Consider the following 15,309-nt stretch of genomic DNA (forward strand, 5'->3'; position numbering starts at 1 on the left):
AGACGGATGGAGAGAGGAACATATGGGCCAGGAGCCACATGTCAGCTGGGGACAGACAAACACTGGACCCACGTCAGCCTCAATTAACCCACACCCATCTGTCCATTCCACTCTCACTGCCTCCATCGCTCCATCTCCCCCGCTCTGTCGCTCCATCTCCCCCTCTCCATCGCTCCATCTCCCCCTCTCCGTTGCTCCATCTCCCCCACTCCGTCGCTCCACCTCTCCACCTCTCCCTCTCACTCCCTCCATCTCCCCCCTCTCCATCACTCCCTTTCTCCATCTCCGTCTCCATATGGACCCCTCAAACAGTCCGCACTATTAAGCGTGCGTATGTACGCAGGTCGAAAACCACACACACACCCAAACGTGCCTGCACCCCGCCCAAACCAACAGCCACAAACACCAAGCGACACCAACACGGCGAGAGTGTGCCACGCCCCGTCGGTGGCCGCCGACCGATGTCGGTTAAGGTTGTGTGTGCGCAAACAGTGTGCGAGCGTCATGACAGCACCTGAGAAGAAAGTGTTAGGTGCACGGGGGTTTGTGTGACTTCTTGCCTGTCAGCTCAGTTAGTTACCTCGGTTATGTTTCCATCGGTTCAAGTTATCCCTTGTCAAAAGAGGTCTACGGCGGTAAACGATCAACGCCCGCGGAATCCTATAACTCCGGCTCTCCGCACAAAGAGTCCTCTCACCGCGACTGTGTCGCAAAGTTCCCTGACACATATCGAGCGAGCCTCAGCAGAACTTTCTCTGCGCTGCAGTTCGCGGTAAACCGTACCAGCTCAGCTGAAAAGGCTCACAATCAGTGATGAATGCAGAGTAGGGGAAAAGCTATAAATAACACGCCCAGATGTATGTTAGTGGGCGCCCAGCATCCACCGAGCTGTGGTGAACTCAGCGTCGGAAAAGAGTAAACAAATGGAATGGTGATGAAGACACACATGCACACACACACACACACACACACACAGGAAAACCCATCTAGTCAAAGGCACACACACACACACACACACACACACACACACACACACACACACGATTACACACATAGCAATAAAGTCAGTTTAAGGCAAACAATGTGCAACACAACACAACTTTTGTGTGTATTTCTCATGATTGTCTTTGCGTTAGCCGCAGATGCTCAACAACCCCCCCCCCCCCCTCTCCCCAACAGTAGCCCTCACCCGTCCATCCAGCGGCAGACGGCGGTTGATACAGAACGCCTCTGTGACACGGCGTTACATCGTCGCATAACGCCATTTCCTTAAGTCTGACAAATGAGGCCCTGGAAAGGCTGCGGGCGCCGCGGGCTAACGATGAGAGAACGTGTCAAATCCAATTGGCTGTTGTCACACCGCCGCAACACCGCGCTGATGGGAACACAGGGGAGAGGGGACGGGGACGGGGACGCGCGCCAGCACACGTGCACGCGCACACGTGCACGCGCACACACTCATATTCAACACACACGCACGCACACACAAACGCGTGCGCACACACACGCGCATACACGCATGCAGGCACCCACACATAAGGCACGCATACGCACACATGCACAAACATACACACACACACACACACACGCACTTACACAAATCGAGGCACACGGTGAACGTGCAAAGCGGAGAGTCGTGTCGGAGGAACAGCAGACACGTATTTACATATCTTACACCCTGGAAGACGCGTGCAGGAGAAACACCGAGGAGCAGACGCGGCGACGGCGGTTCGGCTTGCCGCTGTCACCGCCGCCTTTGTGTCTGCGTCTCGGCGCCTCGCCGCCTCCTCTCCGTTCCTCTCACATCTCTCCCCTCCATATACCCTCCCGGTGCCTGAACAAGCAGCGCCCCGCTCAACCTCCCCCTTGACCTCCTGTATCTACACCCCCACTCCCCCACGCCCCCTCCACCTCCCCTGCCAGGCCCCCCGACCAACACCTAGCTGGGCTGCAGGTGCAAAGCTGCTGGCATGCTGTCAGACGAGACTTCAGCGCTTACACACACACACACACACACACACACACACGCACACACACTCACAGCCTGGCACCGACACCGCTGGTTTCTCACTCTGTGCATCAGTTCCTACACAGCTAGCCAGCTCACACTCTCACTGTCAACACATTTAGGAAGGCTAACAGCCACAGTGCAGTGTGTGTGTGTGTGTGTGTGTCAGTGTGTGTGTGTGTGTGTGTGTGTTTGTCTGTGTGTATGTATGTGTGTGTGTGTGTGCGTGCGTGTGTGTGCGAAATAACAGGCTGGAAGCGTGTGAAGAAAATAAGAGGAGAGAACGAACAAAATTGGTGCAAAAACAGACTGTACACTGATTAGATATTATCATAGAACATGAGTGAATGATCTGCAAAAGATTGACCAACACTACAGTTTCTCATCTCATGTGTCTCACAGGTCATCCTCCAATTAGGGGTGGTTATCAATTCTTTATCAACAGCTATTCTTTCTTCAACACTGAACTCTGAACTCTTGTTTGGCCGACCGTGTGGGACGCAACATTTGTGGCAAAAATGCCAGCAAAACTGAATCCAGGTCAATTTTCCCCCTCAAAAATTGTTGATCACATCAGTCAAAAGGCGCATCTCCGCCTGCGATGTGACATAGCGTTTGTTGTGATGGGTCCTTTGAGTTTCTGACCTTGGTAAGAGCCTCTCTGTGTGCCGTGTGTCTGAACACGCCGTCACAACGGACGGCCCAGGGTCATTTGACAGCTCCTAACTGGTCTCTCATTAGCACTGGGCCATTGACAGTGCATGCTGGCAGGAAGACTGGCATGGCTTGAAGTGTGTCCTGCGTGTGTGCATGTGTGAGTGTGTTTGTGTGCGCGCCACAGATGTGTGCACGGCATCACATACACACAGAACTGGGGTTCCCAGACTGGGACTAAACCGGGCAGACGCGTGTCAGTTTGGCGCTCGGTGCGCACAGGGTCGTTGCCTAGACGACGGGAAACAGTGAACTTCAATCCAACACACCGCAACTTAACCTTTCCCGGATCCATGGTGTACTTCCTCCTAAATGCCCCCCCCTGCATTTCCTGTCTTATTCTGGAGACTATACTGGGTCTTCTAGTCAGTTCATTTGTTGTGTGTGTGTGTGTGTGTGTGTGTGTGTGTGCGTGTGTGTGTGTGTGTGCGTGTGTGTGTGTGTATGCATGCCTGTGTGTGTATGCGCGAGTGATGGAGGTGTGGAGAATGCGAGGGAGAGAATGTATTTGTTTTGTGCTGTTGGCCACTGAGAAAGGAATCCTTCATCACACCCCAATTAATTATAATAGAAGCACCTGCAGAGTCACCCTCTCCATCACTCTCACCTTTCTCTCTCTCTCGCTCTCTCTCTCTCTCTCTCTCTCTCTCTCTCGGCAGAACGGAGATAAACTCACCGTCTCTGTTTTTATATTTATTTATTTATCTATGTATTATTAAGCGCCTCTCTCTTTCCAAGGCTGATTCGCCCTGCCTGTTTAAACGGATGCACATTACCATTTAAATAAAGAGGCTAGCTAAATGACCACTGGTACGACTTACAGAGAAGTGAAATTGTTTTTCTTTCTTGGGGCGCCTCTAACCCTTCCCTCCGATTCACCCCCCGTATTTTTTCCTCATTGGTTTATGTGGCGGAGGTTTGATTAATAATAAAGTAAAAAGGGGATGAATGTGTAATCTTTGATTAAAATGTAAATCTAATCTTTTTAATGGATAGTGCTGACTCAAAGAGCTAGGAACAAAATCCACCACAACCCAGGTATGTTAATTCGCCCAACAATTGAATAGAGATGAAGCTGTTGCCTAATGATTAACAAATGTCATGACATTAACAATCCTAGGACAAACTTTGCAGCCAGTTGTTCAGACTGACATGATTAACCACCTAGCTACTTACTAAAGACCTAGAATAACATATCTTCTATATACGATATAGAAAAATTGCAATCTTCAACTTCAAATTATTTTTTTTAGTTTCATGTTTTAATAAACTACATTTCTGGGAAATAATAATTGTGTGGAGTACATTTGTTTACAGTTTACAAAGGAAACACTGAAGAAAAAATTATTTGCCTGCCCTGAGTAATAACCTCGCTAATACTAGTCGATCGCTACTACTTGTCAATGACAACAACCCTTTTTGGTTGTCGTTATTGACTAGCAGTACTGCACACAGCAGTCCCCTGCGGTATCTGACCTCTCCATACATGTCTCATATCTTTGCAATACAAAAAAAATCGTTTTTCTTGTAAATAAGGTGGAGGATATGGTTCCAGGGACTGTACCTAAAGGTGCTTGCACACCGTCGCGCGGCAACCGCCCTTATCACCGCCTCGCTGCCGGAGGGTTCAGCGCGGCGGTGTGAAGGGCCAGGCGTTTTCAAAAACGGCTGCCGCCGAAAGTTTCAACACGGGGAACGGAGGCGGCAGGTTGCCGCGCGGCGGTGTGAAAGCAGCTTTAGCGTATAAAGGCCTAAACTAGCTAAAGTATGTTGATGGTAGAAGCTTACTCTCTTATCTAAAGACCAGCATTGTTTGCATGGCTGGTTTGGATTGATTCACACGTGATGCCTCCACCACACCAAACCAGGGTGGTTTGAAACGGCTTCTGAATGTCTGTGTTGACGAGGCGTGTGACTTACTCAGGCCCGTCTCCCTCCCTCTGAAAATCACGAGAGAGATGCATGAGACAAATCAGTGTTTGTGACATTCACATCCAACATTTGGGGGGGGGGACCGGCTGGGTCCCGCATGTCTGACACAGATTGATCACCCTTGAAATGTGACAAATTTGGTCGTCTTGTAGCAAGCCTTATTTACCGCATCCTATTATCATTAGGAGGGGCTATTAGACAGCAATTAGCCGAATATTATTCCAAACACCACCTCTGCTCTGGAGGGATGGGTGGAGGGGGGAGGGGTTAAATAGCGGGGCGAGCGAGCGAGCGAGCGCACGAGAGAGAGAGAGAGAGAGAGAGAGAGAGAGAGAGAGAGAGAGAGAGAGAGAGAAAGAGAGAGAGAGAGAGAGAGAGAGAGAGAGAGAGAGAGAGTGGCAGAAGGAAGAGAGAGATAGAAGAAGGCGTAGAAGGAAGATGGAGAGGGGCGAGGGGAGAAGCTCTGAACATATGAGCTGTGAGATATGAAAGATTTATAGGAAGGACGGAGGAAGATGAACGAAAGGAGGGGGTGAGAGGGGAGGGCGACGGGAAAGATGAGCGACGGCCGACGGCCGAGCCTCTGTGAGCGACGCGTAGAGAGGAGTGTGTGGAAGAGGACCGCGAGACTGTGGGACGTGTGTGAACATTATTAAGCAGATGAGGTCGCTTGGCGTGTGTGGAGCGGAGGGGCCGGTGACATCGTGTGCCATTGTCAGCCGGCCTCCACCTCAGAGAGCCCACTGGAACCTGCTTCGTCCGGGAGCGTAATTAGCTTTAAACGCTCGGAGAATAAGGAATTTGTCATCACTGGGAATCTTGTTAATTGGTCTGTATTAAAGGAAGACATTTGAAAAGTCCTGTGTGTGTGTGTTTCTGTGTGTGTGTGTGTGTGTGTGTGTGTGTGTGTGTGTGTGTGTGTGTGTGTGTGTGTGTGTGTGTGTGTGTGTGTGTGTGTCTGTCCTGTGATTGAAGTGAGAGAGAGAGAGAGCCAGAGAAGAGAGAGGGAATGAGACCAAGTGGCAGCATGACAGGAAAATAAGCTCTATAGAAAAACACGTTAATGCACAACAAAATGTACTCATTGCAAAAGTGCAGGCGGTTCGCTGAAAAGGGGCAATTTAAAGAAAAGACAAAAAAAGAAAAAAGAAAACAAACAGAAGCTGTCAGTCAACTTGGTGGTCCTGTGTGAGTCAGCATGCCTGTGCATGAGGAAGACAGGTTTATACCAGAGCTACGGGGGACATGGAAGGAGGGAATGGGATTAGCAACAGGGAGTGAGGGGAAGACGATGTAAAAAGAGTGCGGAGCCACTGTGTGTACCGTCTTCAGGCGTGATTGGCAAGCGTATTACCCTCGTGTTAATGAAAAAGACCAAAGGCAGAATTCATTAGGACATAGCACATTGTCGGTTAACCCCCTGCATTCACTTCAGGGATAAATACAGACGACGAGATACTGAGTCACACAGCCTGGACACCTAGGGCCATGAACACAATTACTGTTACTCACATCTACACACGTCCAAACACAACAACACGTGAGGCTATGTGTATTTATGACAGTCACACCATTAGATATTATTAAGGATAGCATGACCCTTGCACCTGTAAACATTTTGTGGGTTGAGGCGTAAGGCAATGTTTATATGCTCTGCCAATCACGTATCTCCCACTCTATGTATCTATCTTTGCTTCCATTTTGGATCTCGGTATTAAAACACAAAGCGACAAAGTCAAAAGGGGAAGGACACTAGCCCAGCGTCTGAAACAGGGATGCAAAAGAACTGTGCATGGCACTGCTAATACAGCAACGCTCGGGCACTATGAATCAGCTCCATAAAAGCCTATAGAATTAGATGACCATATTTATTAGGTTAGGTGCCCACGCGTGTGTGTGAAATATATAGTGTCCAGCAGCCTCTATATACTGCAGTAGGCTGAGGGTACACTCTGTCCCTGTGACAGAGGGGACGCAGAGAGACAGAGAGAGCGAGAGCGAGAGCGAGAGCAAGAGAGAGAGAGAGAGAGAGCGAGATAGAGAGAGGAGAGAAAGAGACAGAGGGGAGAAGCGAGAGATATAGAGAGACTAGCTCTGTCAGGCCCAGTGCGACTCGGTCCAACTTGACCTAGCCGCCCCCGATCCATCATCGGCACCGATGAATCATCTCAGTGCCAATAAATCCTCGGCAGCAATACATTACAGGCTGGTGGCAGGCCTCAGAGATAATGACATTGAGCAGTCCCCTTGGGCGGTGGGAAAAGCCTGGCCCACACTTGCTTACCGAGGCAATAATATATGGAAATTTGCTGGTACTCAAGGCAAGAGACATGGGCGGAAACTAAGGTGGTTGTGGGGGTAGTTCCCCCCCCCCCCCCCATACACCGAGCACAGCGGGAGATCGACCGGTTTCTATCAGTTTTCCCCACCATCCAATCTCGGAGGTTATTCCAGCAGGCTGAAGCGTCTACAAATCAGCCTTCTTGCAAACCCTCTTGATATGCCAATACCCAATTTCTGTGTGTCTTATCGGGCCCTGGTAGATACGGGGGGTATATATACAGTGGAGGAACGGGGCAGAGGCAGATAGACATCGTCAGCTCGCTCTGTGAAGCTCACAGGCACAGCAGAGGTGCTGGAACATGAATGAACTAACAGAAGTGAACTTTTGTTCCTTGCTGCTGTGCAGCTGATGCTGAAATCGATCGGCCAGCTAATCCCTTTGCATTCACTGTAGAGTTCTTGAAGGCAAACACAGAGGCACACACACACACACACACACACACACACACACACACAGACAGACACATACACCCATGCAAACACACAAACCCATGCACACGCAAAGACACAGTTTAACTGGTGTACGCACTGATCCGAAAACCAAGCAATAAGGTCAACCCTCGCTCTCCAAGCGATTGGAGAGTGCTGGTGGGATTTTTTTTTTATCGTAGACAGTATTGAGGAAGTGTGGTTGTGAGTTGGCCCTACTATAGCAGGCTTGCTATAGTAGTTCATACATGTTGAACTACACCGGCTGTAGAAACATGGTTCACACTAGACATTGCATCTTCTTGAAGTTTTTCATGTAAATAAATGTCTGTCAAGTCATCAGTCATCACCAAACGAGGTAACACAAGGTTGTCTGTATCCCCGTTAGTGCCGTGTTTTCCATCAACCAGCAGTGATGGTTTTGCCAGAGAGGGAAGGAGGAGCTAACTTAAGGGACTCTCTCTTCAACTCGCTCAAACAAACTGACAACATACTGATGTCACTGTTTGGGTCTCTTGGAAGTGAGGAAGAAAAAGGCAACTGCAACAACCGTAATTGCAATAGATGTAGCCAAAGTAAAATGAGACAGAAATCTTTGAGATGTAGGGTATTTGTACTTTCGGTAATGATTTTCGAAGGGATTTTCGCACACATTTTTCACCGGACTGTAATCACACTACAAAACACCCTTTTGCAGTTAATGGTTGAACCTACTTGTTGTAGTCCTTGTTAAAAATTGTCGCAATTCACAGTTTTGTATTATGACATTGTATCATGAGATTTGTATTTTGACTTTAATGTATTTTGCCAAAAAGACGGCAAATGTAATTACATTTTATAATTACCTAAAATAAAATAAAGTGAAATATAAGTTCTGTTATACACATTTAAAGGTGAGTCGGCTTTGACTTGATCAGATTTATAAAAAATTATGTTTGATAATGCTTTCAGTTCAGTTGAGAAACACAACTCCTGGGAAGACCAAGGAGTCAAATAAGGCTTGTTGATGATGCTATGCATGCAACAAAATAACAGCAACAGGACCAAATAAACTCTGAAACAAAGACAAAAAATGTCATATAGCCTAATTAAACATTTGGCTAAAACATAGAAACGGTTAACCTTGAACATCAGAAGAGTTGTTGATGTGAAAACAACAGATTTAGTTAGATATAGGTGCTGCAGTGTCAAAAAACGATTGCGAATCACAGATGATCACAGATGGCGAAACACTGTCTGGACCCAAAAGCATAGAAATACGATGAACATCTCAGGGAAGATCTGAGATATTCTGTACCAGAACAGCAGTAGTATATCAGCATTGACAGCAGAGAGGAAGGAGAGGCTTGCGCTGATAGAATAAAAGTCTGTATTTATTTATTTGATCTGTACATTGAACAAGTGTACCTGACTGCAGCAAGAGGAACACAAAAACAACAGGATGCTTAGCGCAAAAAGAGTCGCTCGCGTAGCAGAGGTGTTACAGGTTTAACAAAGACATATACACGCTTGATCCAATACTGCTTACATTTTGTGTGAATGTGGAGCAAGTCTTTAAGGGAGTTGGGATGGGGCCATGGACATTTTAACAGCGTCTCATATCGTTGAGGCCTTGACAACAGGCCTCACATGGGATAAGATCCATTTCTTCTCAAACCTAATCAACACTGCGTTTGTTCCAACTTGGTAAAGACCTTACTGTAATTACCTGATCATCGGTAGAGAAGAGATCCATTACATAAACATATACAGCTCAAACACGTCTTTGTATGTTTGCTTTCTTTTGACTTCTACAAAATTATAACAGGGTAGCTATGTTCAGCGCAGATTCTAAATTTTACTCTTTCCACTCAAGGTTCACAAGCATATTCCCCTTCTCTGCGGATGAACGGTTAGCTCCAGTGTACAGTAAGTAGAGGCAGTGGAAAGTCTCCAAGTCAAAATATGCACACAATACAACCGACCGAAATTGTGTGTGGAAATTCGGTTTGACAGAGGCAGAGTCTTTTCTACCAACCCAACCTTACATCCCACATAAACGACACCTGAATCACAGTAGAGAGGGATATGCCTGTTAATCTTCATGGTCACAGAGAATTAAGATACACACACGCAAACACACATATACGATAGTACAACTAACAGGAGGACTACAAAAATGAGTGACATACTTCAAATACTTTTGGTGCTCTGATGGAGCTCAACATCTTGGTGGATTACATTGATGTCACTGGCCAGTGTGAGAGGAATGAGATGCACACCCAGCAAGTGAAATATAATCACCCTAAAGCCTTGTGACGCTGTAAAGCTGTTCTGCGCTGTGCCTAGAAAAGCAAAGATCAGGTTCACAGTCGTTTGTCAATGAGAAAAGCGCTTGGTGGATACATATATTTAAATAATAATCATATTTACTTATATAGACTTAGATATATTCATATCTGATAATTATTTTCTTTAAATTCAGCAGCAAAAAGGGAAAAACAGTGGGTGATTGGCAATCCTGCAACAGCGCTTCTGATTGATAAGAATTGCCCTCAGGTCAATAATTCATGGTCTTTCCACTCAAGTTCTCACCGTCGTACAAAACCTATTCTAAACAAACAGCACAATAGTACAGTTGAATCTTTGTCAAGTAGGATCCTCTTTGGTACGGACACTACGTACATTCCTAAACTCCCATCGCCTCACTTGTTATAGCTGGACATAAACACTATGAAACTATGTAAAACCATGTTCTGTGAAACCAAGTCTTATGAAGCTATTCTGACCCGAGTAGAATACATTTTGCAGAGATCCAAAGCCGTGGATGAAAAATGAATATAATTTGTTTGGGGAGAATGAAGCATGCAACCAGTGAAATCACATTCTTGTTCATGGAATTGCCATCTGAGTGTGGACTAGTCCTGTTTGTATCTAGTGTAGCCTGATCTAGTTGTATAGAAATGCATATTTGTCATACCTGCAATAAAGTTTAATAAGTAAACAGTTAGGAAATATGTAGATGCTGATGAATCCATTTTGAGGTACAGGAAAAGTCCAGGAAAAGTATTGCATGACCAATATTTGGATGGATAGTAGACAGATTGTAAGAGTATTTTTTTAAATGTATGTATATATATATATTACATATATATACACACATATAAATATATGTATATATAATATAAATATATAATTAGAAATAAATATATATATGTAAATATATGTATTTATTTTATAAATATCTATATATGGATAAATATATATGTATATAGATATAAGTATTTATATAGATATATCTATATACATAAATATATATATACACACACACATTAAAGTGATTATATAATTTTGGCTTAACATTTCATAAGCTTGATTAACTGACAAGATACGGGCAATTCACACACATTAGTAACAGAGCTGTATTTATGCCGATAAAAACATAGAAAAAACATAGCACCATTTGAGGTCCGATAGACAGATCGGTTAGAAAACCTGTTTGCTGGTAGCACCGTCGACCAGTTGAAAAATCTCAAAAGCGGAACACAGACAGACACGCCCACCAACAGAGCAAAAAGAGCAGAGATAGACACCTAGAGGACACCCCGTCCCCACGCAGACAACCAATTACAGCAGCGCGTATTAAAACTGACCCGTCCCCCTCGGAGTACGCCAAGACTCTCCAGAGTACTGAGGTGTTTTGAGAAGTTTCATATACTGTACATGTTAAGAAGAGGATAATCAGGTATAACTGTTGCATGAGCGTCTTTCATTTTTTTTTTTTTTTTTTTTTTGTTTCTTTTGTTAAATACACGTATATTTGTTTTACAGTCACGGACGAACGGACACCAGAGTAGCAATGAGGTAGGACGGTAAAAGCAAGATGAAGTAGAACCGGTTTTGTGGATTGTATACAACGTTTGCCGCACAACTTTTGTCGAAGTACGGGTGCAAGGGGTAAAAATAAACCAAAAAAAACGAAATAAAAACACAGGGGCTCATTTTATCAATCTCAGGTAAGTCTGACACGGCGTCTTGCGTCGAAAACCACGACCAGTCTTCGGCGCAGGCAGGCGATGCGACACAGAGCCCTGTCGGGAGATTCTAGCTAAGACTGATATCTACAACAACAACCTGTCAAACAACGACCCCCCTAAATAAAAACTAATATCACAAAGCTGCTTTGCTTGTGCAGATTAGACAAGACAGGATTTCACAAGATAAGCCTGAACACAGAAAGTTCCACAGTGCGCATTTTGTACATTTCGGAATTCTTTATATTATTCTAACGCCCCCCCCCCCTTGGATAGAGCGGTGGTGTGATGGGGGGGCAGGTTGTCTCCCGTTGTGGTGACCCCGGCTGTTGATGGTCCTACCCCCCCCCCCCTGCCCTGGTCTGTGATGGTGCTGGATGGCAGCGTGGATGCTGTAAGCTCTCGTCGCTGTCGACGTGTGTGTTGCTCATGTGCTGCCTGAGCCCAGATTGTCCTCGACATGGGCCTTGCTACAAGAGACAGGGTCTGGCCTCACAGTTGCAGATAAGGCTAAATATGGGTAATAAATAAAAAGAAAAAAAGAAACACAAAGAAATAAAAAAAAAACGTTGACGCAGATTTGATCTGCCGGAGATGTTTTTCGGTTAAAGGATTACTACCACCAGTAGTAATCCAACCGCAGGAATCCAGCCTTTGATAAACAACTCAACATGACAGTGGCTGTTATAGCTATCTTGAGCACTGTTTACAAACTACCAACCCTTTTTTTTGGCAACAGAAAATCAAAACCAAAGTGACAACAGCGTTACAGAATCTCAGCAAGGTTTGTCTTAACACAGCAGAAAACGTTTTGTTTAAATACACTATTTTAGCTGCAAGTATTAGTTATACATGCTGATACTTTGTACATACACCATGAAAGGGAGAGATCTGAAATCAAACCATATATATAGATATACATTATAGATCTAATATGACACCTTTGTGGTGGATTAAGATTTGTTTAGCGCTAAAACATTGGCAAGGGCCAGTCTTGTGCAAAAAATCTGGCTGATTCCTCAGTCAGTCACCTCATTGTTACCTTTATCCCATTCACCTCTCAACACTTTGGCTTTAGAACCACTCACTGGTAAAAAATACTCCATTATCTGTACAAACCACTGTCATTCCTCACCTAGCATCTTTACACGGTACATAAGCACACTATTCAGTCAATGTAAATATTACATCGCTGAAGACCTTAGATCGGGCTATCTAATTATCAGGTGGTACATCGAGAATGTTTCGGGCCGCTTGCCGGTAAAACTACAACAACACCAGCGAATAAATCGACTCAGGTCAGGGGAGAGTCTGTTAAGGTTCAGGAATCTAGTTCCCTTCTGACACGCCTTGCCCGCCAGACTTGACGTCTGGGACGTCTTGTCCTGCGAGGGCAGACAGCCGGTCTCACTGAGCGAAAAGCTATTTCTCACCTTTTCCCATTCACGCTCAACAACAATCCCGAACCAACAGGTCCTAAGGTGCTTCTTAATTACACAGCGATCGCTGGGCCTTACAATTCTATAAAGATAGAACAAATAAAAAGGAAAGAAATGATACAATAATATGTCATTTTGGACAATTACACAGTTACAACTCTTTTACGTTTGTTGAATTGTACCAGGGTTTAAAGTGCATTCAATGTAAATGATTTGGATCGAGCTAGCCGTCTACTGCATCTCGACCCAAGTAGCGCAAAGCTCGAACCCTACGATAGATCCTCATCTCGTTTTTTACCGAAGTGGACTGTCAGGGGAATTTAAGGGGAAGACCTATCCGTCACCCGTTGAGCGAATCACATCACAACCCAAGATCAATGCATTATACATTTCTAATCACTCAGTTTCATATGCTAGGAGGCAGCCTCGTCTGTGTTCAACACAGAGCACGTCACAGCTTTGAGAGGGAACAACACTTTTCTTTGATCTCTCGTCTGCGTGTCAACGCCAACACACCACCGTTTGGACACAATAAGAAGCTGAAAGCCAAATGATTCTCCTGACAGATATCCTCAAATCAAATAAAAACGTCACTTTGATATAACCGGCCAAAATAAAACTGCTGATGCCGTGGGTTAAAGGCGACGGAACTAGACACCGAAAATATAAACTTTATAAAAATTAAATTTTATGTACACTAAAATGTCACCGAAATATGGTAAGCCTAACAAAAAAAAAAAAGTCTGATTAAAAACGTCCCATACATCGACAAACTGAACCAAACTGCAAACAAACAAACAACTCTTAAAGAAAGAGAGAAAGATACAGAGAGAGAGAGAGCGAGAGAGAGAGAGAACGAGAAGGAGAGAAAATAAGACAAACAGAGAAAGGCTTGACGGGCATCTCCGCAGCAGATTCACAGTTAGCCACCTTAGGTCACAGTAGAGATTTCAATCTGCAGCGTTTAGTTCCAGCCTGCAAACAGCCACACAAACCATTCAGGAATCTGGACACAAACAAACAAGGGAGGAGTAGAGGAAAAACAAACAGCGACCCGACACTAAATGACTCAACGGGGAAAAAAGAAAAAGAAAACGAAAAAAGGGGGAGACATTTCCAAAGTTCTGATGGTATGGCTTAAAGGAAGTTATCACAAGGGCAACGTCTGCCTGTCCCTCTGGAAGGGTCTGGGAATAAAAGAGGATGGGGGGGAGGGGGGAGGGGGGTTGAAGGGGGCCCAAAACAAACCCCTGCCATCGGTACAGGAAGGCTTCACAGACCGCATCACCCGCCTCTAATACTGCCTTCATCCAGCGCCTCGTGCGACCGCACCGGCGCGGTTAAACTGGGGGCCTGTCGCTCTGCAGAGCCGGCCCACCCTGGCTCTTCACCCTGGCTAGGAGATGTGGTGACCTGCCACCGGGAGGGTGACCTGCGCCACTCGCTATACACCATCACAGCTTACTCGAGGTCCGGGGATGCACTAGGGCCATCCCGGCGGTGATCCCAATCTATTATAAATCTATTGTAAGGCGATTCCTGGCGTTAATATGCTTGTCGTATGCACCACCCAACCCCCAACCCCACATAAAAAATAATAATAATCCATTAGGCAATCACAGCATCTGTTCTGAACAAAGATAACTAAAAACTTAAGTGATTTAAAACTAGCTCACATTTTTCGGAGAACTGTTTGGAGCAGGGGGAACAGCAGACTGGTTTTGTAGTGAGGTCAAAGCAACAGAAACATGAAACGTTGCTTCACAACAACTGCCTCCGAAACCGGATCGATCTGAATTCCCCTCTCACGAATGACCGCATTAATTAATCTATTGGGCTACACAATATCCACCTTCCCCATTGGCTTATTCAGTAATTAAGACCCTGTAGTCAAAGTGCTTCTAGATATTCCTCACCGTTATTTCACACCACTGTCCATCAAACACACGGAAATCCTCAGCAATCACCATGCAACGGTGATCCCCACAAATGGCTAACTTCTCACTCAACGCACGCACACACGCACGCGCGCACACGCACACACACAATATACCGTATTCATATACCGCAACCGCTCATAAGAAACTCACAGAGAGGGGAAACGCCTCATTCCTCGAAAACTGCAAGACCATGATCTGACACTGAGTGACTCTCTACCTGACCAATCACGCCCTACAGAATCCGCCTTGCGTCGCACACAAACGCCGTTTCAGAAAACAAACAGAGACCAAAATCTGAAGACCCCAAACTCTAACAGTTATAAAATATTCACACCACTGTTCCTAGGCGCTTAGCGCGGTCACACGGTCCACCGAGCTGATTGGCGGGTGAAGCCGTCTGCAAACTCCTAGGGGCCAATAGGGGATGCTGAAGGAGGGCCACGGTTACCAAAATAAATAAATAATACCAGTAAAAAAAAAATATAATAAAA

General features: G+C 45.5%; 1 protein-coding gene across 1 annotated transcript in view; it reads right to left on the reverse strand.

Annotated features, from left to right (window-relative positions):
- LOC130392799 (cytosolic carboxypeptidase 6-like) overlaps nt 1–15,309 on the reverse strand; it is a 131,368-nt gene that overhangs the window by 43,969 nt on the left and 72,090 nt on the right. The gene's annotated exons all lie outside the window — the stretch shown is intronic.

The sequence above is a fragment of the Gadus chalcogrammus genome, chromosome 12, assembly GCF_026213295.1.
Source record: "Gadus chalcogrammus isolate NIFS_2021 chromosome 12, NIFS_Gcha_1.0, whole genome shotgun sequence".
NCBI classification, from domain to species: Eukaryota; Metazoa; Chordata; class Actinopteri; order Gadiformes; family Gadidae; genus Gadus; species Gadus chalcogrammus.